Here is a 27595-nt window from a genome sequence, read left to right on the forward strand (position 1 = left end):
AAGTACAAGCCAAGGAGCGCGAAATGTAAACATGGTTTCATCCACGGTTCTAAGAATTTGAGCAAATGCTTGGCCTTGAACGGTTTGAATTCTCCCGGAACGTAATGTTATGGTTGCGAAGGACTATTGTGCGCGACAATTTCACCTCGAGAGAAAACAATTTTCCGATAATTAATTCGATTCAGCTGAATGTGGTACGCTGAACTCGCTACTACAATATCGATTCAACGATAGTTTCTATTACAAATCGAATAATTGAAATTATTTTTGTATTATTTAAATGACTACAGGGTATTGGAGACGTTTCAGAATAATCAAACTCAGATATAATTACCATCAAGGGACAAAACTTGATTTGCTATAATTCTTATTAATTATATTAGCGAGTTAAACGTACTTTCCACGAAAAAGAATGTAAAGTAACTCGATAGTGGGTGCAGAACTCAATTCCAAGTTCATTCCAATTTATAATACACTCGTAGATTAATATTATGTTTATACCTTGAGGAAGACCTACAAAAGTCGAATACCTTACAGCTAAATACATAACACTTGATTTGACCAGAACAAATCACGTGTCGCTGCTTCTCAATAAGAACGCGTCAATTAAATTATTAAAAGGAAACAATACATCCACGTACTCCTACATTATTTACACTAACACGAATGAAATAAATGAAAGTACAATATCTACGCAATAATTCTGCCCTCTAGTTGAAACGTTCGATAATTAATTGCTCGAAAGATATTTCCGTTGAACAATTCTGCTTAGCCATCGTGTTACTTTTACTTTGAATTTCACTCAGCTGTGCTGTTACGTTTCCGCTGGAACGACGAACGTAGGGAAAAAAGGGCGGAAAAAAGGTATTTACAATCACGGCGAAAGGAAGAAAAGGACTCCGAAAGATCGCGCTCCTGCTCGAGCGATACGCGTTCTAGAAAGAGCTGATTCGTGTATCCGCGTTCACGGACACGTATATATAGTCTTCGTTTTCAAATTACCATCGTCAAAGTAAACGCGAGCAGCATCGACACTCGAACGTGGAAAAAAGAACAGTTTCGAAAGGAGCGCGACACTGAAAATTCGAATCGGCGACGCCTCGTTGGAATACCGCGAGCTACACAATTTTCTAGAAACTTCTAGTTACGCGGCGCACGAGCGTCGGCGTCGCGTCGCTGCCTCTCTGCGAACGTTCTCGAAGCTCGAACGTGGTCGACGCTGTAACGAACGGATCGCTGGGCACCAAATCGATAGGCAGATGTACAAAGTTGACCAAAAAGTTCGTTCGGTGTATAACGCGTAAATGAAAAGCGATTTCTCTTAGACAAGGAAATATCTGTATTTAATAACACAGATATTCTCCATTTTGTTCCATGATCTCTCCCTAAACAATTGATCTAAGTTATGTTTAGCAACCCCTTCAGAATCGAAGCTCTTTCCACTTGGCGAATTTTGTAAAAGTCAGAGATGAAAATTGGAAAATTCCTAAAAGTTTGTTGTTCGATAATAAAATTAAGTGTTCGCTGCGAAGTGATTTTAAACAATAGACAATCGAAGTGAAGTTAGTGAACAGAACGAACTTTTTTGCAAACTTCATAATAGCGATGAAAATAATCGGATAACATACTCGGTAATATCGATACGCATCATTTCCCAATTTGCGTTCAAGTATTCAACAAGTATCGAAATGGTAACGATAAGACAGACTTGTTGATACTTCGAACGGTATCGATACAATTCAAAATACTCCCGTATACAAGGCAACGGTGTAACTGATACGATATCGTGGTTGGGCAGTAGTAAAATAAATTTTGGTAAAAGTTTATTTCGATAATAGTTATGTAGATAACTATGAATTATGACGACCCTGCAACTTTTACATATTTGAACAGTTGGTTTGCTCGTCCATAAATAAATAAATAATCGCGCGAATTTGAAGCGATTTATGATGTGTGATATGTACAGCATAAAAAAAAAACGACGTAAAAAAGTATGTAAACGACACGTTCACTTAGCAAAAGCAAGGAGTGGGGGGAAATACGACAGCAAGACAGCTGTCTTCTAATGAGGAATCAGCTGAGAAAGGTCGAGAAACGAAATATTCGTTATCTATCGATCGACACGGGCCGAAACACCATCGGTTTGTTTGATTTCCGATGAGAATTGTAAGCAGGTATCAAACTAGTTGTAATCGATACGCATCGACACGACAGTCGCGTGCCTCTAGAACTCCAAAACCGTTTCTGATCGTTCCCTAGATGAACCGATACACGAGACTCGATGTCTAACGTCGATGTATCGATAATATTTACACAATTCTCAGACCGATCACTGAAGGTAGTTTTCGAACGCTACCATATGGAGCAACGACGGTAAACAGCGTACAGAGGGCCGACGTTAGAACCACCAGCGCCACCATGCCTCTACTAATTTGGCCGCCCTCCTATGTAACTGGTGTTACAAAATAAAAATAAACGAAGTCTGCGTACTCGAATTCCCAGCAATATGCATCGCTATAACAATTGATACGCAACGATATAATACAGTGCAAAGTACTGCCACGAGTAGTACAGTTACTCCAAAAGTATACCTTGCCTGCTTCTAAACCAGAGAAGCTCGTTAAAGCTAAATCTAAGATACGATAATCGTTCATTTTATACATACATTTTTCATGTACGCGATTCACTATTTGCATCGTTCGATCGATCGTAAAGTCGGCCCTGACAGCCTACGTATAACGTTCGTGTACTCACATCGTGTAAGAGCCTCTTCTCGATGTCGTCGGGACGCGGTAACACGTCACGTCTCACAAGCGTTGATCACCGGTGCAGAAGCACGGTTACATGTATCCGATCCCAGCGTTCTCCTGTGTCCACTGTATGATCTGCCCTCGCATACGACGCTCGTCCGGCACCAGCACGTGACGTTTCGACCGGCGACCGAACCGAACCGAACCAGAGAACAGAATCGACGAGAAGCAACGTTTAATTACGTTTCTCGGCGGTTAGTCTCACGCTCGACGGTTGCACTGCACGAAATCGTCACCAACAGACGCGTTTCGTGATAGCTCTTCTCGATAGCGACCACCAACAATAATAAACTTCTCAGTGATGGACGAGATTGGCTGCTGCCCGTCGTCGTTGGACGGGCAGACGCGAACGAATCGTATCGAAGTTGCCTGTTTCCGATCGACTTCGATCCTACGTGTTCATCGTCGTAACCGTCTCGATGTAGATGGTAAACACACAAGGTCGAGCGGGGAATATACGAACGTACCGTTGCCGATCAGTTACGGAGCGACGACGAAGAGAAAAACGTTACGAATCAACGGGGACCGGTTTACACGTCGACGACTGAGAGAACAAGTCGCCGCGGCGAACCAATTGACACTGACAGCGGCGTTCAACTCGAGCGCGCACGCACTCTGGCTTCCCCCACTCGCGCCACCTTCCCTCTTACCGCGAACACCTTCCCCTTCTACGTGACGTACCGCTTCCCCCCCCACGCTTCGTTCGACCCGGCAAACGCTCGCGAACGTCATCGACGCGACGCTGCTCATCCCTCTCGGCGTCGCGACGTTTCCACGCGCTCCTGAATCACGACTCGACTCGATTTTGACGTGCGAGCGTTTGCGCGCCGCCACGAAAAGCACCGAGGAACACGCCGGCCGGCGGAATGACAGCTTACGCAAGCGTCACACGGATATTTTTAAGCCCACGGATTCCCCGCGAATTCTCGCGCCGATAATGGAGACGTTTGCCCGCGATTTTCCACCGACCGAATTCCCGGCCTCAAACGTCATGCATCACGGACGTTCGCGCTAAAGATTATTTTCCCTTGATTTTACTCGTTTTGAAAAACTCGTTTTGCAATACGTTGACTCTCGGATGGCCTGAATTATCCTTATAGAATCACGTTTTAACGTACTCTAAAGGTGAAACCTAATATTTTATTTCGCAGTTATAAAATTACTCCAACGCCGAAACTCAATATTTTCCTGTTTCCGTGTTGTTCTCAGCGTTTCCCGACATCTAGAACTGTCTATAGACGCCTATAACAGTTATAGGTATAGCTGTCTCCCGCAGCCTATAGGCGATCGTTCTCTAACAATCAGCTAAATATTTCCACATCGATGAAACTTTTGAAGAGTTGTCGCCCTACTTTTCCACGCTCCTTGCGGCGATAGGGAATTTTCTAGACCGATGCCCTACGCCAGTGATTCTTAACCACCGTGCCGTGAAGATATCGCCACTGTGTCGTGGATGTTTTGCAAAGGATCTCACATAAATTTTTCTTCTTGATAGCTTTAAAAACTGTTGCTGCGTAATTTAATTACCAAACGAATTTCATTTCATTTTTCTTGATTCGCCGACTCGAAGAGTCGGAACGTTTCAAATAATTTCATATTTAAATCGATCCTTGTCTTGTACCAACTTTTAGCCAATATTACATTTATACTTATACTACATATTTATGCTTCCTTCGAATCAAATTTTCCTCTTCTAGTGAATGTATATTTTAGAAGCAATTAATTTCTGAATTTCTCTCGTTATAATTATTCACGATAAAGAACTGGCCTTTTTCTCCTCTAAATTATTCGAGTACAAGGCGACTAATAATTCTCCGAAAGCGGCCTTAGCTCAAAAAAGTGAAGAATCATTGGTGTACGCTGTCTGTGAGCGGTTCTTCCGGCAGTGAATGCTCTTCATGCAAAAATCCATTCCGGGGTGCACGCGGAAAAAGGAAGACGGTAATTAATGCAATTAAGATGCAACGTGGCAGACAGGCGCCCCAAGAGTGCATTGAGATACACACGCACGCGAAGAACGTTACGACGCGAATGAAATTCAACACGCAGAGACGAACGTTCTCCCGGTGTTTCCATAACGTGTGCATAACATTTTCATAATATTCATGCACGATAAACGTTAACGGGTCTGGTGTACACTCGGTGTTCCCCGCTACGCCTTTATCGCGTAAAAACCGTAACGAACGTAAATAGCCGCTGGATTCAATTAGCTGGTTATGAAAACGTGGAAAATCGACACTTAGCAAATTAGAGACGACGGAAAACGGTTTCGTATCCACGATCAGGGATGCGTGTTACGACTTGAGAGTCTCGATATCGGGAATTTTTATCGAGGAATGAATAAGAACACTTTTTGTAACGATTATTTTACATTCAGGTTTCACTCGTTCAACGTGAAATATAATTTCACGTTGCAATTCGGTTGAAGATTCGCGAAAAAATACCAACTGCTCCTATGGCTTTAATAACTAACGTTTAACTCCGGAGGAGTGTTGACTCTCGTTAATTTATCATTAACACAAAGCAAACGGTCCTTTGAGTGGTAGATGGCAGGCTACGCGCATTCGATAGAAAAATACGTCAGCTGAGTTCCAAAGACATTTTTAGGTCAAGCAGTTATTGCAGGTTACTGACTCTGGTCGTTAGTTTCATGTCGTGGTGTTGGTTGCTATGTAGCTTTTAAATGGAAACCGCGGTTTGTCTATTCTTGGTTCCCGTCGTCGATACTCGCAGAGGCATAAGATTCCACGCGCTTCTACAGTCTATCGTTGTAACTTGACGGTACAATCCTACTGGTCGTTATTCTGCGTAAACAAATGAAACGAAAATGTCGAATAAAATTTCTTCGTACGAGGCTCTGTTTTCGAGGAAAACAATATCGAACATTCCTCGAATAACCACGCGATCTTTGGCTTACGTGTCTGTCTATTACTAGTCATTTCTACTTGATCTCTATCATTGCCAACCACATAGACGGATAACGCACTCTTTCAACCGAATTGACGAATAATATATGATCTTTAAGATTGCAATATTTACTGTCAAAGGCTAAAGATGTTTATCGACTTATTCCTGGCGAAAAAGTTTATCCAAATGTAAAGTAACGCATCTCAGTTTGTATGAAACGTTACATCTGAAGCTATTTCGTTAAAACAATATGCACCTGATTACATTTTTCCACGCATGGTATCCATCCCTTAATTTTCATCTATATCCAATTGTTCTTCCGTGAAATAAAAAAATCCTCAATTTTCAGTAAAAATTAAAAATTCCCTCGATAAACGAACGTTTTGAAATACGCAAATATTTTCTAGGGCAGCGTAATATACCAATTGGTTACATTTCACCCGACACAGATTGTTCATACGGGCAATTAAAATACCGCGATCCGTCGCGCACTTTTTCCTCCATAAACTTCCATGTGTCACTCGATCGTTAAGCGTATTCAGGTTCCCGTCGGAGGGATGCAAAAAGTTACTCTTAATTGGAACAACCGCGAGCTTACAACATTCCGAACGGCGGCCAGTTTCCTGCGGGAAGGTCACTTCCCTAGCTTCATTTGAATTTTCAATTGGTGGACCGATTAACCCGAAGATATCGTATTTATCTCGGCGGGCAACGAGTACAGGTGCGGCCCAGGTGAAACACGGAGCGCGTAAATTTCGCGCGAAACTGGTCGTTTCAGCGGCGAAGATGTCGCCAGTATCCGTGATAACGAGCGTACCTCCAATTAAGGGAAAGGAAAATCGAAGCGCGGTAACGAACGAACGCATCTTTCATCCATTAACGATAGGCTTGGTCTTGGAGTCCTGTAAGACTTTCTTAAGAGAACTTTTCTAACTTAGTGGGAGAAAGTTTTTTATCCTGAGAATTTTATTTTTAAATACTATCAATAACTACTGTTAAGAGAGATTTTCAATTTGTTCGGATATGCTTCGAACATACAGAGTGATAGATTTTAGATTTCCAAATTTTTGAAGCACTATAAAGTCTTTCTGGAATCTAGGCCGACTGATCGTTGGCCGAATTGCATTTGTGGATGCCCGTCAGAAATTCTTTTGGGAAGCCTCCTTCTTTAAATTTCATTAGCTATGACCACAAGAATACTTTCCATGACATACCAGCAGCAAATACAACGCGAGATAAATATAAGAAATGTACCCTTTCAATGGATCCGCAGCTCCGAAACAAAGAAGCAAATAATTCATAGCACACTTACTCCGAATACCAAAAACACCCGGACATCTGTTAAAAGAGAAACTCCCCTCTAGTCGCAATTCGCCCAGATTGCTTTCCAAAACGAAACGTGATGGGAAATGGACAACTGGAGAGAGGGTTGAAAAATAGGAAACCGACGATGGAGAGAAATCCTCGAGGAAATCAAGCTGCAATATGCTGGAAACGTGCGCTTTGTCGGAGCGCAGCGCGAGAACAACGAAAGAGCAACGAATGGCGGTGCATCGTGCTCGGGAGCACGAGCGAAGTGAAGGTGTCGATGACGTAATATGCAGCAACCACGGATACCTGTGGCGAAGTGGGGTGGCTCGTGACGGTAAAGGTGATCATCGCGGTGGGGGGAAAAGTATAATCACGTGAGACGGTGGTACAGAGTGGGGCATGCACATGCGCAGACCGACCATCGCTAACGGCGACCGTCAAGGACGTTTCGCGCTCTAGTCGTGACGGTCTGCACGTCAGACAGAGAAAGAGAGATTAGGAATTACTCGAATAGTTTGGGACATACTTATACGAGTATAAAATAATTATTCCGTTGCATTCGTTTCGAGATGGGTTAGCAACTGTACTCTTAAAACGGTACGTATACTATTTCGACGTAGCGAAAAATTGTGTTTTGCTTCTCGCTCGTCGAAGTTAAATGTGGTCTATTTAACATGACGAAATAAGAATCGAATTGTCCGACTGATTGTGAGTTTGTTGACAATTGTAGATTCGATTCGTAGCTTTATTTTGAGGAGAGTAATTCGTACCATTACGTGGTTCAAGATAAAATGGAATTTAAAGGTCTCTGTTTAAAGAACAAATTACTAATAAAGATATTCGTGAAATAAAAAAAAATATACATGTACTGTATTACGTAAACCGTTGGTTAGATAATTGACCGAACAGTTGTGAAAAAAATACAAAATGTTGAAACAATGACTGGTTTTCGATTTCCCTTCAAGTATTTGAAAAGTGCTCCCCGTATAGCGAGTAGATTGTGAACCATATGCTGTAGTAGATCGCGCTTAATCGTTATTATGTCGGCGTTGTGTTCGGGCGCTGTGTATTAGAAATTAGCTTTCAGTGAAACTTGGAGCATTCGGAAAAATATTGAGCTCGGTCGTGCCTTAGAAAGTAAACGGTTGAAAAAGCTCGAGGCACTCTTGCTATGTTATAACCATCGTGACCGATGGTATTAGAGCTACCGCATGCATAGACCCCGACTGATGGATCGGTCAGTGGCACCGTAAGGGTCAAATCGACATTCTGCGAAACATATGAATTCACCTACGAGAAAAACTTTCGAACAGTTCAACTTGTCGAATATGCCGCAGGTAATAATAATCACGCAACAAACTTGAGAAAAAAAGAACGCGTGTTTAAAAGTGAATAATTCTTCGTTTAAATCCGTTAAAAACGCGCTATTATTTAATTCTACAGTTCCATTTTTTTGAGTCGGAATCTTAATATGGGCAAGAATGTTGCCCAAAAAGACAAGGATGGAACACGATCGGCTAGAGATACGGTACGCAAACCAGAGTGTAAGTCGAATGGTGGAGAGAGCTAGCGATCGGGACAAAAGTGAGCGAGTGAGACACAGTGAGGCAGAGCAAGAAACTTGCTTGATGCATTGGCGGGAAAGAGAGGTCAAACACGACATACGTGGATGGAAGAGAGAGAATGCAACCAAAGCGTTGCATGTGCGAATAAGCGAGAGCGAGAGTGAATGCAAGTGCACGATCGAGACGGAAGACAACATCGGACCACCGAGACAGAGAAAGTGATAGCGTTACAGCAGTGGTTCTTAACCTTTCCAAACTCATGATTAGAAGAAGAACTCAGGTATTAGAAGAAGATTCCCAATATTTACGCACTCGTGGCACGGGTTAAAGAAAAGAAAACCTGTCGCAGTTATAAATTGATAGTGATTGCAGTAATACGATCTTTTCCAGCATTCATTTTGTTTAGAATCTATTCAGAAATATCTAATAACATGGAATGAAAAATATAAAATTAAAATTAAAGGTATAAAAATATAACATCAACGTGATGAAGTATAGGAATTATTAATTACTGGTGAAAGAGATACGAAATATTTCGTGGATCTATGGACAAGTGACTGCATATTGCAGCTGGGTACTCAGAGGGTTAAGAATCACTGTTAGAGACTGCATAGGCAGAGAGCGACTGAGAAACTGAGAGTGAGACGGAGAGAGCGTGAACAGCCGTTCAGGGAAGAGAAAAAGAGAGGAAAAGAGTGTGCTTTCTGTCTGCCGCACCCGCGAATCGACGAATTCGAGCCACTCGATCGGCCTCGAGCGGCCTTGAATATGCATACATATCGCAACCGAGCGCAACGCGGAGCGAGATTGCTGGTCGTTTTACACGGTGTTTTCGCGGTACCTATTGCACCATGTCTCTGTCGTCTAACGAAACCAATTGCAACGTTTTCGCCAGCAAATACCACTACCGCGTTCTATGTACCATCATGTGGTACAAGACTAAACGGAATTTGGAGAAGTCCTTGTGCGCAACGAACTAATAAAGAAATCTGTTATATAAAACCGAAATGTATAGAAAGGGTCTAGACGGCAAAACAAATAAATTACACGATAGAACAATACAAAAGAAATATTCCTAGACGAAACGACGAAACTTGTACGATCTGATTTATTACACTCGATGTGTTACAAAACACAGAATTAAGCAATTTAATTAATTCGTGTATGTCGAAGGCACGGTTGCGCTCCTAGAATTTCTCAATATACATGACGTTGCCGAGAGTGTGTGATCTTTTTTCAAGATCGTGCAATACTTGGTGCAAATACGGAACGAAAAGTCCTTTTCCGTTTTGCAACCTGAGGATTCGTTATCGAGATACTAGCAGTTTAAGTTTGTACGTGCAAACGCAGGCGCGCGATCAGCTGATCGGAACACGAGTGGCGCGCACCAAGAGTGAGTGCGTGAGTTTTATTTGTAAGGATGCGAAGTCATATAACTTGACTATAACACTTAATGTACGAGTCTTGCATTTGTTGCCCGTTGGGGCCTACTGGCCGTCCTACAGCTCGGCTACCTCGGGATTGCTAAACCCGTACTGCAGCTACAATGAAACATAGCAACAGGCCCTGAGGGCGCGCGCGCCGAGAGTTACATCAGTAAACTTTGATTGCTCCTATTTAAGCAAAGAGGCTACCGATTGCAAAATAATAAAGGTCTTTCGGTTTCTTTTCTCACGAAGACTCGATCCTGAGAAAAAATCCCGCGCAACTTAAACGAATGTTTCACGAATAGTCGTTACTTTCTTGGTCAATTAGTAATAACTGTAAAAATAAAGCGAAAATCAAAGATAAAACTGCGTAGAAATGACTGAATATTAAAGGTTTAACTTCGATTCACTTACCGTTACGAAAGTACGGATAATACATTGCATTTATTCGAAGAGCACAGGTAATAAAGAACATTATCGTACAAGCTCGATCGAGGTTACGTTTCTGGATCGATCGACGATCAACGTCCCCCGATATCGTCCGCGTTGTTGCGGATCGATACGGTATTAGAAAGTATATGTATTTCGATTTATCGCGCTGGCATAAATACGCAAGATCGAACGCGCCTTCGGCGACGTGCAATCTCTTAAAATCTTACAACGACCGGCCTCCGAGTCAACTTTTACTCGGTTAGAAAAGTCCGGTGTCTATTCAAGGCCATCGGGTTATCGATCAAAGCCGCGAGCGAGCCTCTCATAATACGAAAAACCGATTCCTTTCCTCCTAGCGAATCGTTTGAAATCGTAATAGAATACGTGTCGCGAACGCGTCGACTAGTTTCGTGCTCAATTGCACACATAATGACAGACCGTTAATTCATCCAGAAACCGTTCTTAGGTCTCTGCTCGCCGATTGGATGACGGAACAGCTGATTTCGAGGAGATCGATCAAATATTCTTCGATACGACTAAGCGAATTTAAAAACTCGATTGTCTTGATATTTTGATAAACAGTATGATCAATCGTATCATCAGAGGGATTTATTGTGGATTTCACAGGAGCTATTTATAAGCCCTAGAGCCACTTTAAATTATGGAGTCAGCACTTGCATTCATTTCCTTGGAATTGGTTCCTGAAGAATCAAGACCAAGAGGATTTCTTAAGTGCTATGGGCCATTTTTAATATACGCATATATGCGACTAAGAAAAATGATTTTCCTACTCTTTAAGGTACACACAGGCATTGACTAAAAGGACAAGTAAAGGCTGGATTAATTTTCTTTGAATTAATTCCCGAAGAAAGAGTCGATTTTGAAGCAATTTGACTGCCAGATCTCCTCAACGCGTAACTCCAGTTGGAGTCATCGAAGCGACAAAGCGTTTGCGACACAAGCTTTTCCAACGCGGTGACTAAAGTCACGGTACCCGGTGGTTTTCGCGGGAGCGTGAGGAAGCAGTTGGAAAAAAGCTTTGCATAATGCATAACGACGGTGCGCGGCCGCTCGTATATAGGCGCGAGACCGGCTAAATCAATGACCCGCGATATAGTTGATCGAGCATTTCACCATCGTGGGATCTACACCGTTTCTCCTACTTTGCTGTACCGTAACAAAGACACTTATCTATGCACCCGCGCGCCGTCGTTGTCCATAACATAATCTCTGCATGCACTGCCTCGGGAACGCGGCGCATCGATTACATATCTGCAAACTAACCGATCGTATTGTCTATTTCCAGAGGAAACTGGATCTCGAAAATGGAAATGCAGCATGTTCATTAAGAGGAGTTAGAGGAGGAAAAATAGTTAGTCAATGATCCAACTACCGCTCGATAATACTGGTTCACAGTGATTTCCGGGAGCATTAGAACTGGAAGGTTCTGATTTTTATGCGAAACTAGAACCTGCGTTTTTTTCTTTCATCAGAAAGTAGCGCCTGGAGAAATTTGAATGGAAATAAATTTTTATCCTGGAATTGCATCTAAATTCGATTAAAAAAAAGAACAGAATATCATAAGTCTTACATATAAATAACCAAGAATTCTTTCTTGGAGAGCGAAATAAATTTCATACAGTGTAGAAAATCGAAGAATAAATAAGGCTCCATTAACCAATTCGTCCAAGAACCACGGATTACTTTTCTCGAAGAATCAAATTACCATACCAGAGCGTTAAGAAAATCATTTCTCGTTGGAAAAGCCTTTCTCTGTTTGCACTCCCCTCGCGCAATTAATATTTTATTCCTACGGGTAACATTGTTCCATTGGAAAAGGAGCAAAGTGTCGAAGCGGTTATTGAATTACGATATGCCCGGACACGATACCCTCCTACGTGCGCGCGAGGTGGATTAAAGTCGCGTTTAAAGGGGAAACCGTGGTTGACTAAAATATCAATTTGAATATACAGTCTACGATGACTTACGCAAGATAACGGTCCGCGAACGTTACGGTACCAGCGATAATCTTACGCAACCGCTCTCCGCCGCACTATTCGCAAGAATTTAATCGGTGATAAGCGAGTGTTTGCGCTCAGCCGTGATCGGGGAGACACGGTATTTCCACAGTTATCGGTTAGGAAATTATACGAGTCTGTTTTGCGCCCGTATCGCCGAACAGATGTCCGCTACTGCTTGCGTAACACAATTACAATTACATTTTTACGAGAACGAAACACGCCGGCCGCGATCGAGATGCTGCGAATCTCCGACTGGGGTTCAAGAGTACAACCCAGATAACGAGACGGTTTTAGCAAAACAATTTCAGATGTTTAAGAGACTTTTGGGGGAAAAGTATAGTGTTCTGTAGACATTTTTGGAGAAGAATGAGCAAGTATTAATAACGATGAAACTACCGAGGCCGATATTCATCATACATATACTTGTAACTTTGTAACCTTTATCATTATTTTTATAATTTATCGATCAAATTGATTCTCTATTAGAAACAGTCGTCCCCAAGATTTGCCATAAAGCCGTTGTTAATTATTGAGTGATTCGGAGTACAAGTTTGAAGTACTGTGCAGAGATGAAAAGTTGACCAGCAGGTCTGATTGGTAACAGTATTATCAAGGAGATTATCCTTTCTACAGTTGTATAATCAGGTTGATTGTACCATAAAATTCTATATTATAATCTACATATATTCTACTGTGAAAATCAATAGCATAATCGAGGAGATTCTACTGGCACCACTCAAACCCACTAGCCAACTTCTCATCTCTGCGCAATACATGGGTAAAATTTCGGTGTTAAAATCGGTAGTTCCAGTGTTTAAATTCCCCAATGCGAGGTACATTAATCCAGGCTCGAATATTATGCTCCAAATAACCGAATGCAGTCAATGAATAATTTCTGCAGACAAGAAGAAAAAAAAATTCAGGACCGCAGAGGTTAATCGTTCACGCGATCCAACGAGTTCTACGCGTGGCATATGGCAATCTAAATCGCTGGCGGAAGAAAAAGTTTAGAAATGATCGGGGTCCAGTTTTAGATAAAACTGGTCCCAGTCGTTTCGATAAGGCACAGTCGATTAGCCCAAACAAGGAATCGCAAAACTTGGGTCTTCGACGACCAATAACCGCGATAAAGGGTCCACGACTAGAAGAAACTTCTTCCATTACTGTTTCCGCGAAATAAAAAGGACGTTTGTCTGAAAGGACTACCGTTTGCTCAGCGAGATCACACGTAGGTAAAAATAACGATACCGTATCTCGGTCGATCGATCACGCTCGCATGTTAATTCACTTTCTAGGGCCCAACCGGTCAATCGCGTTCTTATTGAAAAGGTTGGATACGCGATTTGCATCTCAAGTTGTACGTTATCTACTTTCAATCGGCGCGATGAGAGCATGGACGAGGATGGGCAAAACTTCGACTAGATAACAATAATTCCCTGTCTATAAACCCTCTGTGATTATTTTACGTAATCTCAGGTGTGATTTGAGTTCTGATGCTGTTAATACGAAATTCAAAGTCTGTGCATTTATGATTTCTCTGTAATATAATTTTGGTTTAACGCAGATGAAATTTAGTTTGACTGATTCTTATGCTCCAACGGAAAGTATAGGCTACTTAATTTTCGAAAATATTAGAAATCTGCGATCAGCGCTATCGTAATTCGTGCGTTTGTGATTTCTCTGTAACTTCTACTATTTTCGTCCAATCCAGATGAAGTGTTATTCAACTGTTCTTTATATTCTAACGGAAAGTATAGACTATATAATATGCTGAATCATCATCTAAACGTTTCCTTCCTTATAGAAACGTAATGCACCTAGCGCTCAAGCTCACTGGTACCGTGTAAAAAAGTTTACTACCACGTGCTAGCTATCGCCCGTACGAAAAATACACACAACATCTTTTATATAGTAAATTTCCTTATCTTTATTTTCGATAAAAGTTTGCTCCGCGATAAACCTGACAGTTATTGAGATACCTACCAAGGAGTAGGTTTTGCCAAAAAGGAAAAAAAAAACAACTGGAGCTACTTGTAACGACTTAATAAAGATATACGTGAAGTCAGGTTCATAAAGATATGTCTGCAGTCAAATGTGAGCTGATTGGACTACATTCTTGGCCTAGTGAGTATAGATAGGCGAATTCGCCGAGTCCAAACAGCGAGGGCGCTCGCGTAGAATTGATTTCCACTTGATCGCAGCCTTGAGAGTTGTCCCTTTCAGCGTGGAACGGCTCTTTTCTTCGCGTCGAAACGCTCGGAATACGTAATGCACAACGCTCCTAACGAGGCTCAGGGCTCATCGCGCGTTTATGCGGTTACCACGGGAACAAGCCGCGCGAGAGTCTTAGCCCAGATACCTCGATCGATATTGATTTAATTAATCTTATTAAAGCTTCCATAAATCGGAATTTCATTCAAGATGAACCACCCCCAACCACCCCCAACCGTGTTTCGCGGTAATCTCTGTTCCTGCGTTTGAAGATGACGGGGCATAGGGTCCATTTCGCCGTGAAACATCTACGAAACGTCGCAAAGAAATATTAGCACGCTTTGTTAGCTGAATTTTGTTTGCGGTGTAGATTTAATGGGTGGAGGAATAGTGGTCGAAGTCGGATCGAGGTTTAAAAAATGAAAGTTTGCGTTAAAATGCTACTATGGAAGTCCAGAGACGATTCGGGAAAGAATTTCATAATTATTTGTATAGTAGACTCGTGATAGAAGGAATTACAGGTGAATTTGAAACATTGGCTTTGTTCTTGTGGAGGGTTTCTTAAGAATAAAGTTTATAAATGTTGCAACTGTTGATGAATTGAAAGTAGTTATCGAAAAGGAGCGTACTGAATGTATTGAAATTCTAAATGGAATGATTTTAAATGTGCGTGATTCCACATCTTGGAAACACGAGCTAAGCATACGAAACTACGTTAATTTAAGATCGTCATAAACACTGAGAGTAGATTCTATCATGTCTAATAAGTACTTTAGAAACAAAGTGTGGTAACATTTTCTGCAACAGCCTATACAAGCAGAATGTCCAGAGTATTCTTGTACAGGAAACTCGATAGAACTGCTAGCCAAAAGTCCAAAATTCGTGCGTTTGCAATTTCCTCGTAATCCTTACTATTTTTGTCCGATCCAATCTTGAACGAATTAAATTGAATTCAACAATAGTCTTCCATCTACGACTCTAAGCCGCATAAATTCGATTTCTATATAAGTATATCTTCCAAAAGAATTCGAATCCCTCCCCCTGTATCAAGCCTTCGTTAAAAATCTTTCACCTAAAATTCTCCCTCCATAAATTCTTCCTCTGGAAAAATAAACAACCCTCGTTCGACGCAACCGCCAACGACGAATAAAAGTATCCATATCCCGCGTTCCGAGACGTCTTTCTCCCTGGGAATCTCAGCCCGATGTCCATAAATACGTCGCGCGACTGGACATTCTTTGGTTCAACCGTGGAATGATAATAATCGCGGCAGAAAACGGCGTGGAAAAATGTATGGTCGCGTCCATCCAGGGAAGATGAAAGGAGCAGCGCTCAGCGCCAAGATTGATTCTCCAGCTGGGATCTATGAACACGTTACAAGAATTCTATCGACGTGACGCAACCCGAACAGTAGCGATTGCGGTCCTATTGCTCGCGACTCTGGGTAAAATTAGTGGCATTTGCGGTCAGTGCTGGGCCCAGAGTGGCAGAGGAGTCCATGGGGTGGAATCATCGTTGCTTGTAATAGCGCCAACAACAAATAATCCGTCGAAGATTGAAGATTCCTGCCAATTATAGTCGCGATGGTATTGACACTACCATGGCTGCTATGATTGAGTATTTCTCTCATTTTTGTTCGTTGAGAATGAAGTGATTGTATGGAAATTTTACCTTGCCTGGAAACATCGTTAATTGTTGAGCGATTTAAAGGAGAGGCGTGAAATACTCTATAATAATCTATACTATACTGTAGAATTCTACCAATTAAACCCACTAGCCAACTTCTTATAAATGTACATAGAGTACATTCCTCGAGAGGTTAAGAACGAATTTAATTCACAAAACAATGAAGTTGGTTTACAGACGGTTGACTACGATTCTCAAAAATTAAATTTGCAGTTGACAATATGTAAAATGCCTATTCCTTCGAAGCCAACGTTAACGGGAGAACAGTGATCGTGAGCTGACCTTTGCATCCGTCCAGAGAATGGAAACGCTCGATGTCCGGTGCCGCGCAGCCAATTTAGGCAATTAAATCGACGACGTATAATATAATTAGCAGTCCAACTAATTGAAACTCCAAGTTATTTCAATACGATAATCGTCGCCGTTGGAACGAAGTTAATGGCACAGGAAGCGTTCCTCCAGACGGGAGTTTTAATTGAAAATGTTTTCAAAATCCGACAGGTAATAAACCCCGGCATGCCAGCCCGTAACGTTCGCATTGTTCGCGTCCGAAGTCTTGACGGTAAACAGACGTTCATCGAGAAGCCACGTAATAATAATCGCCTTTAATGACTCCATTGTTGACTACACAGGTTTACCGTCTTCGTTTCTGAGAAACGAGCTTCAACTGAATTCCGACTGAAACAAATCTTCAAGCGTGACGTTGAAAATTCTGCTTTTACACGATTACTGGTGCGACGTAATTCTAATCGTAATAAATGAGAGACCCGACGAGTAAGACTTTTAATTATGCTCCCCTTTGACCACTGAATCGAAGTTTATCACAATTATCGGAAGGGTCATTTATCGGTGACCCAAAGAAAATCGATTTGCCTTTTGATGTGGCAGCATCGAGCACACCTGTTGCTATTTAATACGGTAGCACCTTTCGCTGGTGCGCAGCACGCGTGCAAAGCCCACCTACGGGATCGTTGGGCGATAAATTAAATGACGGGGTTATCGCTACCGTGCATTCTGCATTACCGTTTCTGCGAAACGAATGATCGACACGCATCTCCCAATCCTCGAACCCGCAACCGCAGCGCGCTGATTTTGCGGCTGGCTCAATTATTAATTTTAAGTGGCTGTAACCATCGACTACGCTATTCGACTCTGGCTGGGAGCGATCGACGAATCAATTTGCCGTGAAACGAATATAGAGTCTCGCGTGTTAACCAGCAGTTTATCGCCGTATAATGATTAAAGTGACGACACTAATAGATCGCAAAAGGTCGGTTTCCAGGGAACACGGTGAACTGGAAAGGACAAACGAATTTCAGAGAAACTACAAATTTTGTTGTATTTAGTAATGAATCTGTCAATGAGATTGATCGATGACAATACTTGTTTTGATCTAATTCATTTATAAACATTTTATACTATCGATTTTTTACTTTTAGCTTAATATATCGAGCTTAATATATCGAGGCATACTATTATTAATATGTAAAATCTTTTACTATGATTTTATGGTATAGATATTACACATTCTATATTGTTCTTTTGAACTTCACATAACTGTATGTTGCATAATCATGAAGATGGGTCGATTCTAGAGGTCGAAAGCGTTGAATAAAGACTTGGCTGTTATGACTAACAATCTTAAAATTGATAATTGAATCTCCGAATAATTTCTGAAGATATGTACGTGTCATGGGTCAATATTGCTTTATATTTGTACTACATTGAAACCCGTGAATATTAAGAAAAATGTTCAAATCTAGAACCACGAAAAACGGTTTTTGGAATGAAATAAAATTATGAAAAATAAACCCTTCCATGTATACGTTACTCAGAAGCTCGTTTCATTAAATGAATTTTCTGCAGTTGCAGTTGCTGCGACCTTAGACATAAATAAATGAACAAATTCTCAGCTTGTTCGTTATGTTTTTCGTTTTAAAATTTTCGTTTTAAAATTATCGTTTTACCCGAATGCTTTTCGAGAGTGGTTTAGTAGCTCCCCGGCGGACAAGAAACCGCATGTGGTTTTCATATCTCACCCTTGGTTAAAGATATTCCGTAGATTAAGGGATTTATCGTCGCTTTTTGTCGTAATACGACCTTCTTTCCTCGAAAAACAAGACAAGATTGCGGTCGAACCCCGTTAGAAGATAACTACTTCAAAATACATCCGCCGTACACGGTATATTACTCCCGAAACATTTTTCCTGTTGTGATAAAAATTGTTTTGCATATCACGAACAGGCTTACACAACTGATCTATTCGTACTTCATTAATGAAAATGAACGTACTTTATATTTTTTTAAAACCTTTACAAAAGTGATTTTATCTTCCTCTCACCTTTTATCAAGAGTTTGTTAAGGGCTTGTTCAGGATTGCCAAACGAATTTATAAAAAGAAATAATTCGTGTCGTCATATAAAAGGAGGGATTCAGCATTATGACGAAGGATTACTATAACAAAGCTAATCAAATCTAATTAACGAATTAATATTAGTCAATGAAACTTAATCTCTCATGTTTAGATAAAATAGACTTTTAGTATAATCCGAAGATAACCCAGTTTCTTCTCTTGACCTAATATTGGCGTCCTATCGTCTTAGGACAAGTATCGATAACCGTACTATCTGTACAAGCTAATCCTACAAAGCCCAGAAAACATATATTTTCGAAGATCCTATAACAAGACAGTCCGATACTTTCTGTTACCCTTTTATCGGCTCCTTATTAAAGTCTCGTCTCGTGACGTTCGGTATGAGGTAACAGCAGAGAGTTAATCAGAAATCCAATTATTATGTCGTGAAACACCAGGAAGAATAGGGGCGCCGACTCTACGAATGTCTAATCAACGCTATAGCGCGATAAGCTGACAGACAACAGGATTTCTGGTGTGCCGTTCGATGCGTGCGTCAATCAATGTCGTAATCGGGAGAATGTCTTCTCTCGATGCGAAGCGGCATAAATCTGAAACATGGCTCTCGTCGAAAAGTGATGCCAGTAGAAAGAATAACGGGAGCACGGTTACCATCGACATCGTTTAACGAACGATTCGGATCGATTACACCTCTTGGACATCGAGTATCGTACGAGAGGGATCGTTAATAATCATTCGTGGCATGCTAACGACACTCTCTAGCCGAGGGAAGTTATATGGGCATCGGTATCTGAATTATAATATGTTTTAATTTTTGTGTAACGGAAGCATTCTTCGATTTTTTGTTAAACGACTCGAATGCAAAACTAATATCCTCCAGAATTTGCTACTACCATATAAAGTAACTCTGTATAAAGCGACGATACTCGAGATATTTACTTCACCCCGCTTTCGAGTGAACGAACAGGCTCGATTTTGTCACTTGAAAGCGGTACAACTAAATAACTCTTTTACGGACGAGAGAAACGCGCCTGCATGATCGGTCGGGTCTGCGCGATAGTCTGCGAGAATTTTGACGCGGGTCCAACCGATGTCTCGGACGACGTCCAAAAATGCGCGTCGCGGCGCTTGAACCTTCCCGGTACGGTTCGTTCTTGCGTCCAAGTGTCACGTGATCGATCGTCACGAGCGCATTCTGCTCTTCGTCTCTTCCGTGCACGCACGATCTCGATGATGGCAGTCGCGATGCGCGGCCTGCCAAAATTTCGCCACGCGTGGATTCATTCGCAACCGGCTAGGGGAAGAGAGGAGTGGAACTAAAGTTTCGTTGGTTTAAGCAAAGTTTTTTCCAAGAAAAAATATACATTTTTCTTTTTTTAAATTCCAGACAGTGGCCCGAAGGTTCGTTAATTTCATGGTAGATCCGCCCCTGGCACACGAACAAGCAAAACGCGGTGAATTCCGTCATAAGAGGCGTACAGGCGCAGATCGAATAGGTTCCGTTCCGTAATGGGGAAAAAAATGACGGTAACGTAACCGGTAACGCAACGAAGGGGGGAAAAAAATCGATTTTCCTGTCACTTGCGACCTTCCAGACTTCGAAACTGGTGAAAACCGACCTCTCGAGTTTTACACCCAGAACCAGGGTGTGGTAGGTAACGCACAAGGTTGACTACATTCACGCTGGCGCCATTATCTACACGCCTCGAACGAATTGTTAAAGGAACAAGTCTGAAAATTGCCCCAGTTCCGATCGAAAGGTGACTTCGACCGGCATATATCGTCCGGCTCCATTATTAACCAATCGAACGGGAATTTTATACGACAAAAAAATGGCATTGGTTTTGTGCGTCGTTATTGGACAAAAGACGGTGGACACGTCGGAGAGTTTTGATTCGAATTCGACCAGTTGGAGTTCTTATCTGGTGACCATCTGGCGGTGTAACGAGAAATTTTGTCTATTCGAGTACGACTTATGTCAAAATGAAATTCAAGTTCGAATAGTGTTATCAGAAAATGCGAAGAAATAATAAATAAAAACTCGATGTTTCCACGTGTAATTGCTAGAAGCCCCCTTTGGGAAGTGGGTTCAACTCATTCGATTGAAAATTGTGTGGAATTTTGAATTCGTCAAGATCATGCACTCTAAGAAAATGTAATTAAACAAAAATTCGATTCTTTGATTTAGAATTACGAGACTGCCTATCTTCAGGGAGTGTGTTTAACACAATCGATTTAAAATACTACCGAATTTTGAATTCTCCAAGAGGATGCAGTTTAAGAAAACGCGACGAAACAAAGACTCGATCCTTCGGTCAAGAATATTCAGACTGTCCCATTCAGAAGAGCAGAATAAGGTAACCCTGCAACGAAATAGATCAAAAAACCGTGGTCCGAAAGTCAGCCTTCGCGGAACGATAAAAAAATGTGGGAGGATGGGTGGGGGGGAAACAAAAAGGCGGTAGCAGCCACGAGAAAGGCGTAGAAACGGACAGAAGCCATTCGTCTGAAAGAAAGGAACGATTGCGCGGGTAACCAGAAAAGAATGCGGACCGAGGTTTCGCAATACCGCGAACACCGACGAAGCAGCTGGTGGCCTTGTCGTATCGGTCATGGGGAATCGATAAGGGCCACTAAATAATTAACGACAACATCTCGTGGGATTTATCGTAGACCGCCACCTGGTATGCAATTGCGCTGCTCGCCCATATAAACGATATCGTCCATCGATTCTTCTTCGCGGCACGCCCTCAACACTTTTCAGCTTGTGGACGAAGGCCGTCAATTGATTTTCAACGGGTGCAACCCCTATTCCGTTGTCGCGATGTCGCATACTGTGTTAGGTCACCTCGAAACGCAGAAAATTACAATTTTGGGTCTGATGTAGAGATGTAGAAAATTGTGCAGCGTAATTGGGAGGAAACTTAGTTCAAGAAATGAATGAATATTCAAATGGAAATTTACTCGAATAATGATACATTCCAAACTAACTTTCTTTGTTAAAACTTCTCCTAACTAAATCTGTACTATTCAAAAGTCTTCTATTCAGACACAACTACCGTTATTCAAAACATAACCATAGGAATAACAATTCCACACGAAACTCGAGTAATTTAGCTAGTAGTGAATAAAAATTGTACATTCGAAAATAAAATTACGCGCAATAGAAATTCGAAGGCAGACTCTATAAATGGATTACCTAGCGACTTTAATTATTAACATCCCGTGAGCAAACTTTCAAGCTATCCTCAACGTTCCACGAACTGAAGACTCGATTCGAAGCATCCGAAAACCTAAACGGCAACGTCGAACGCTTTCTATTTCTATTTATCTTTCTGGCCCAAATCAAGCTGTTCAAGTTTCTTTTTTAATTTCTACGAACACGGCCGACCCTCGAGGGCAAATAAATAACCTAGACTGGGATCTTCGAGGCCCAAAGTCTGCTTGGTTCGCGTTGCAACAGCGACCTTCCACCGTTTGACGAAGTCAAGCTGTGTTAGGCAAGGTCAGTGCGTAGGTGGATGACCATCTAATGAATTCCGTGCTTTAGAGGCTCGCCTAAATCTGTGAATCCCGGACCGTGGGCTAGGTAGTCGATGCCGATTAACGCACACCAAGAAGTAGGAACATCGCTTAGCATCGCATGCCTTGAACGTAGTCGTCATCTCTAAAATAGAACTCTTTCTATATACTTAACGATCGCGGTGCGTATCCCATAGTTTTGACTGTGTTGAGCAAAAGTGGAGATGAATATTTGCTTATGTTAGGCTGATTCGTGAGTATTTAGCGATGCAAAAACTAATTAATTGAATCTAAGAGAATCTACCTAATTTAATTTAGGAAAATGTCTTTATTTTTCAATCTACCATCCAATGTAATTAATTTCTCTTTCGTATCCAGACTAATACTCGTATGCTAAAGAGGACCAGTAATATTGCCGATCGACATGATCGATAAATATGCTCCGACACCTAGATCACGCCAGTCACCCAATGAACACGTAATAATAAACATCGTTATCGAACACCCCGTTCATTTGTTTTCCCGTGTCCATTACCTGGAACGAATCAAACCTGCTCCAAGAGTTTGACAAGCTGTCGTCGCGGGCAAGAGTCAACTTCTCAGCGAGCCATAAATCGCCAGAGGACTCGCAAGGCGTAATTTAGTCGCACGTTTCAATCGAGCGTATCGCGCACCGCGGCTCGTAAACGTCCGTCTCGCGACGAGCGCCTCTAAATCGCACTTTTAACAGGCGCGATCGAGCTCTTATCTCGCGGATCGATCGAGCTTTCGATTTACGAGACGCCGTTAATTAACGGTCGATCCTCCAGTTCGCCGAGATACGAAATCCCTTGGCGCCGTTACGGTGGACGCGATCCACCCGAAAATGGTACAATTTTTAAACAAGATTCTAAATTCTGCAACTCTTACCATCTTTATTCCGTTATTGAAATGAGATTCACAATCTGTGTATTTGTGATTATTTTATAATTCTTACTGGTTCTGTGAAGTGTTTCAAATGAAACTCGAAGTCTGTGTGTGTTTGTGATCACCCAACAAAATGATCCTAATAATCGAGCAATTGAAAGCAAAATTTCAAAAATGGAACAATTAACTGTCTATATAAGTTTAGTGTTAATTTGTGTTTAGAATATGTATCAATAGCTTAAACCTTTCGATGGTCCCCAAAAATTGAGTTACTTCGTCAAATAAACAGTTGACTTTATTCGCAACTCTATCGTTCGGATAAAATTGCGCCCACCTTCTCGTGGAAACATCGACTAGGCATTCCGTTGGCGAAATTAGCGCGAGCCGTTCCGACGAAATATTACGTTAGAAGAGTGGTATGCCCGATGGCATTACGAAAATGCCCCGGGGGGCTGCTAGGCCGTCGAGTAAAAGCCTGGCGATGGTACAGAGTAGCGAATTACCGGGCGCGGATGATGCGCTTCTATAATGTCAAGAGCAACCGGTGTGCAACGCTCGAGCCATGTGCAACGAGTCAGCAGGCTCGCCAGCATTTTAGGTGGTGTACCAACTGTGTTATAATAATTACAATTTATAAAAATACCAGCTGATCCCTTCAAACGTTGTTCTGTCTCGTTGTAAATCACTTTACCGAAGCAAAAAAATACCGTTGTTACGAGCCGTGCACAACGAAGTATATTAGGTTTAGAAATGAATTCTATGCCTTTATATTCTGTGATTTATAAACCTTAGCTTCGGTAGAAATATTCACTCGTCATTTTGTTATATTGAAGTATCAACCTTGCAAGTTCTGATCTCCATTGCGATGAATCTGTATGTAAAATTATGAGAAAGGGGTAGATTATTACGCGACCACGCGTCGAAATCCGTGGGTTCTCCCGGTGACAATGACCGCCGGACCTTGTAAGCAACTGGCGAGCCATAAAGCGACAATAAACGCCCATTCACGCAGGGACAATAGCGCAATGACAACTGCGCCTGTGATATGCAAATGTCACGCCACCGGCAACAATAAATGACACTGATCTACCGCGACTAAACAATGACAACGGTGGAGCGAAATGCAAACGACAAACGCGTACCGCGGCTCGTTACTATTCGAACTCTTGAGGAGTATGGATACCTACGCGTACGTTTACTTTTATACAAAAAATTACGAGCTTCAAGGGTGACAAAATATACAATATTAAGACGAGACACCATATTAGCGAACAAAAATTCATTTAAAATTCGTTCCTAAAGAGGCTAAAAAGATGCAAGAACTCTTCAAGAGAAACATTTCTTTTTCTTCCCTCAGATAAATTATTCAAGCACGAGTAATCTCCTACGTTCTAGCGCTACCTTCCCTTACATAAAATAAGAGTAAAGTAAAATAATAAAACACCCCGGTAAAACAAAAAGAAATAGCGCCCCAATTGTTGAAATGCCACGGTACGAAACGTTCTATATTAAATCCTCGAGCAACAGGCAGATGTCCCGAAAAAGCGTCCCGTGAACGAACAGACGACAATGGTGCAAAAATCGTCGAAATTCCTCGTTAACCACCGCCATTTCGCTCGATAACACAGAAGACTTTTTCGTTCCACCCTCGTCCATGTTTTGACCTTTTTCTCGCCCCCTTTTTCCTAACCCTAAGCCCTACCGCGACAACCAGACGCCCTAAGCGACGTCACCGCCGCGAGGGCAACATCTCGTGTTCAGCATCGCAGAGCCGCGATATCTGGGTCAATCGGTTGCCAAGCAACAACTTGCCGGGTTCTTCCCACGCATCATCTGAAACCGAGAGGGTTGCGCGACGATTCCTACGCGAACTGGAACATAAACGTCCCGTTGGATCGTCCATGGACGGACTTCATGGTCGTTTTTAAATCAATTAATCGAATATGTAATCGAACCCCCCCACCCCGAAACTCGGTTCGTTTTCGTGGAGATGTGCTGGAGGATCCTGGATTCGAGGTTAATTTGAGGGTGGATGGTACCGGAGGCGATGACGGTGGCGAATGAAAATTGTTGATAGGATTTGTTGGAATGCAACGATTGCCACTTTCGAGTCTCGAGGAAAAGGGTCTGTTTTTCCTTAAAGCAGAAAGAGGGGTGGGGTCCTAGCAGGGACAGAAAGCGACGATCCTCAGTCCGTCGAAATAAGTCAAGTGGTACGGGTCGTCGCGAATTTCGGACATCTTTCCTCTAACATTCTTATATATGTTGTGATCCTTTAGAAAATAACGTTTATAAAAATACAGTTCTAACAGGATTGAATTAATAGTGAGAACTATTGTTTGGCATATAAGGGTAGGTCTGTATCAAGATTGCATGAATGAATTGAATTTTATGAATTTTAACCCTGTAAACATGAGTCATAAATACCTATGAGGAGAAATTTCTTTAAAACTTAGCTGTGAATTCCTTTGCAAGTTTTCCCGACTCACCTGTAACAGAAAAGAAAAACTGAGTTAGCAACAAAGAATAATAACACATTTTGGTTGCAAAGTGAGTTAATGTATAAAATACAACATGAGTTAATCTAACGTTTTCTCAACGTACATGTAACAGGAGTGTTATTACAGAACCTCACGAGGGGAAATTCAAGTATAATTGAAGACCAGACTATCACACCTGAGACAATTCGAACAGGTACTCAAATATTCAAATATTTATAATACTCTATTACGAATTACTCTGTTAGTAATACATTATTACTTACTACATTTACAACATATTGTATCACTTAATACATTCAGAACAGGCACTCAAACATTTACATAATGTTATTGAAATACTCAAGTATTCACAGTTTTTTTCTTTCTTTTTCTTTTTCTTTTTTTTTTTAGAAGCACTCGAACAGTTACAAAATATTCGAATAGCAATTTATCGAATGGACCCAGTCAATCGTAAACGCAAGCTGCGTGCACAGACCGATGCACCCTCGTTGCACTTAGCATTGCAACCCACACGGATGCAACAGTGTGGCCAGGGCGCCGGGTTTCTGTGACGTCGACTGCTGGCGTTGTGACATTGATCCGGACCAACGTCATCGCAGTTGGCTGCGCCAAGCGCTGACCATCGCTAGGGATAATTAGCGGGATCAGATGACGAGTCGAATTATTTTTGTCGGTCTCGTGGACACTTCAGAATGCATGTCGAATTAATCGTTTAATTCGCGAGTCATTTTACGCTGCGTAGGGACCAGAAAATGGGACCCCAAAGTCAGTGACGAGAGCATTGATATAAACGTCACAAAATTCTTACTCGAATAAAAATGTCCCATTAAAATAAAGATTACTATACCAATTAAATAATGAAATATTCTACAGCGAACGAACGTCACGAATAAATTGTCGAACGTTGCTTTCGTCTGTTGTCTACTATTCGAGCAAAATTTCGCCCCATCTCCGCCGCAACCCTAATTTACGGTCGTGCGTGCTCGCGCGGGCGTAACGCGCGTTACTCGGCGTCTGATGATAACTATAGTGTCATTAGCCTGTCAATGAAGACCAGACGAGACGCGACACGCGGCGTCTCTCTGATTTCATTTGGCGTCGATGGTCGGGATCGATTTGCCAGCAACCGCAGGATGACGCTGTACGATGAAAAGGCGGTCGACTCGATGCTTCACTGATGTACTCATCGTTTGGAATTAAATGTTCATTTAGACGTCCAGGAACGGACGAAATTTGTATATCGCGATAAATTTTCTACCGATAGACCAATGGATTAATATTTATCCCATCTTTAACGAGAATATCTACCAAATAATATCTCTCTCCTCAAAATAGCATTCCAAGCGTATCGTTCCGTTAAAAAGAAAAAGACCACAGCATTATAATAGCAAAAGGAGAAAGGAGTACATCTTCTCGAGTACAGAAGCTCGCAGAATTCGCTGCTTCTTCGTTGTAACAGGTCGCGTGGGCGGCTGAAGTTCAAAGTTCTCCCGCACAATTCCAAGCCTTTGACCTTATCAACCAGTTATTCACAGTCTTGTTACGCGGACTTTTATTATATCCGCGGTAATTGTTTCTCAGGAGACGTGTTATCTCTTCCCCAGCAGCGGTGATAAATCAACACCGCGAACAGAGGCAACGTCGACGACGCTCGGGGCCGATATTATCAACCTCGATCATTCCTTTCTGAATCCTACTGTTCGGTTTGGAAAGTTTTACAGCCGACAATGCGACCACCCACACCCGCTCGGAGTACAAGAGGAATTCGCGACGAACAATGAAACAGTTTAAGATGAAGCGACAACACGACGAGTTTTATGGTCCACGAGTTTGCCGAGGGACCCGTGAAAGCGTCGCGATAGAGACTGCGTAGTTTATTTAGCACTTTGGCTGCCGTGTTGGCCACCGACCGACGATTCGAA

General features: G+C 41.9%; 1 protein-coding gene across 2 annotated transcripts in view; it reads right to left on the bottom strand.

Moving 5' to 3' along the window:
- The window catches only part of LOC128877166 (terminal nucleotidyltransferase 5C), a 125327-nt gene that overhangs the window by 62209 nt on the left and 35523 nt on the right, over positions 1–27595 (bottom strand). The window contains exon 1 of one of the 2 annotated variants that reach the window (XM_054124233.1): positions 2755–3393. The exons of the other annotated variant lie outside the window; for it this stretch is intronic. The gene's annotated coding sequence lies outside the window, so the exon portion shown is untranslated. Of the gene's footprint in view, positions 1–2754; positions 3394–27595 lie in introns of those variants that run through there. 2 annotated transcript variants of the gene reach the window in all.

Source organism: Hylaeus volcanicus, chromosome 5 (genome assembly GCF_026283585.1).
Source record: "Hylaeus volcanicus isolate JK05 chromosome 5, UHH_iyHylVolc1.0_haploid, whole genome shotgun sequence".
Classification (NCBI taxonomy): domain Eukaryota; kingdom Metazoa; phylum Arthropoda; class Insecta; order Hymenoptera; family Colletidae; genus Hylaeus; species Hylaeus volcanicus.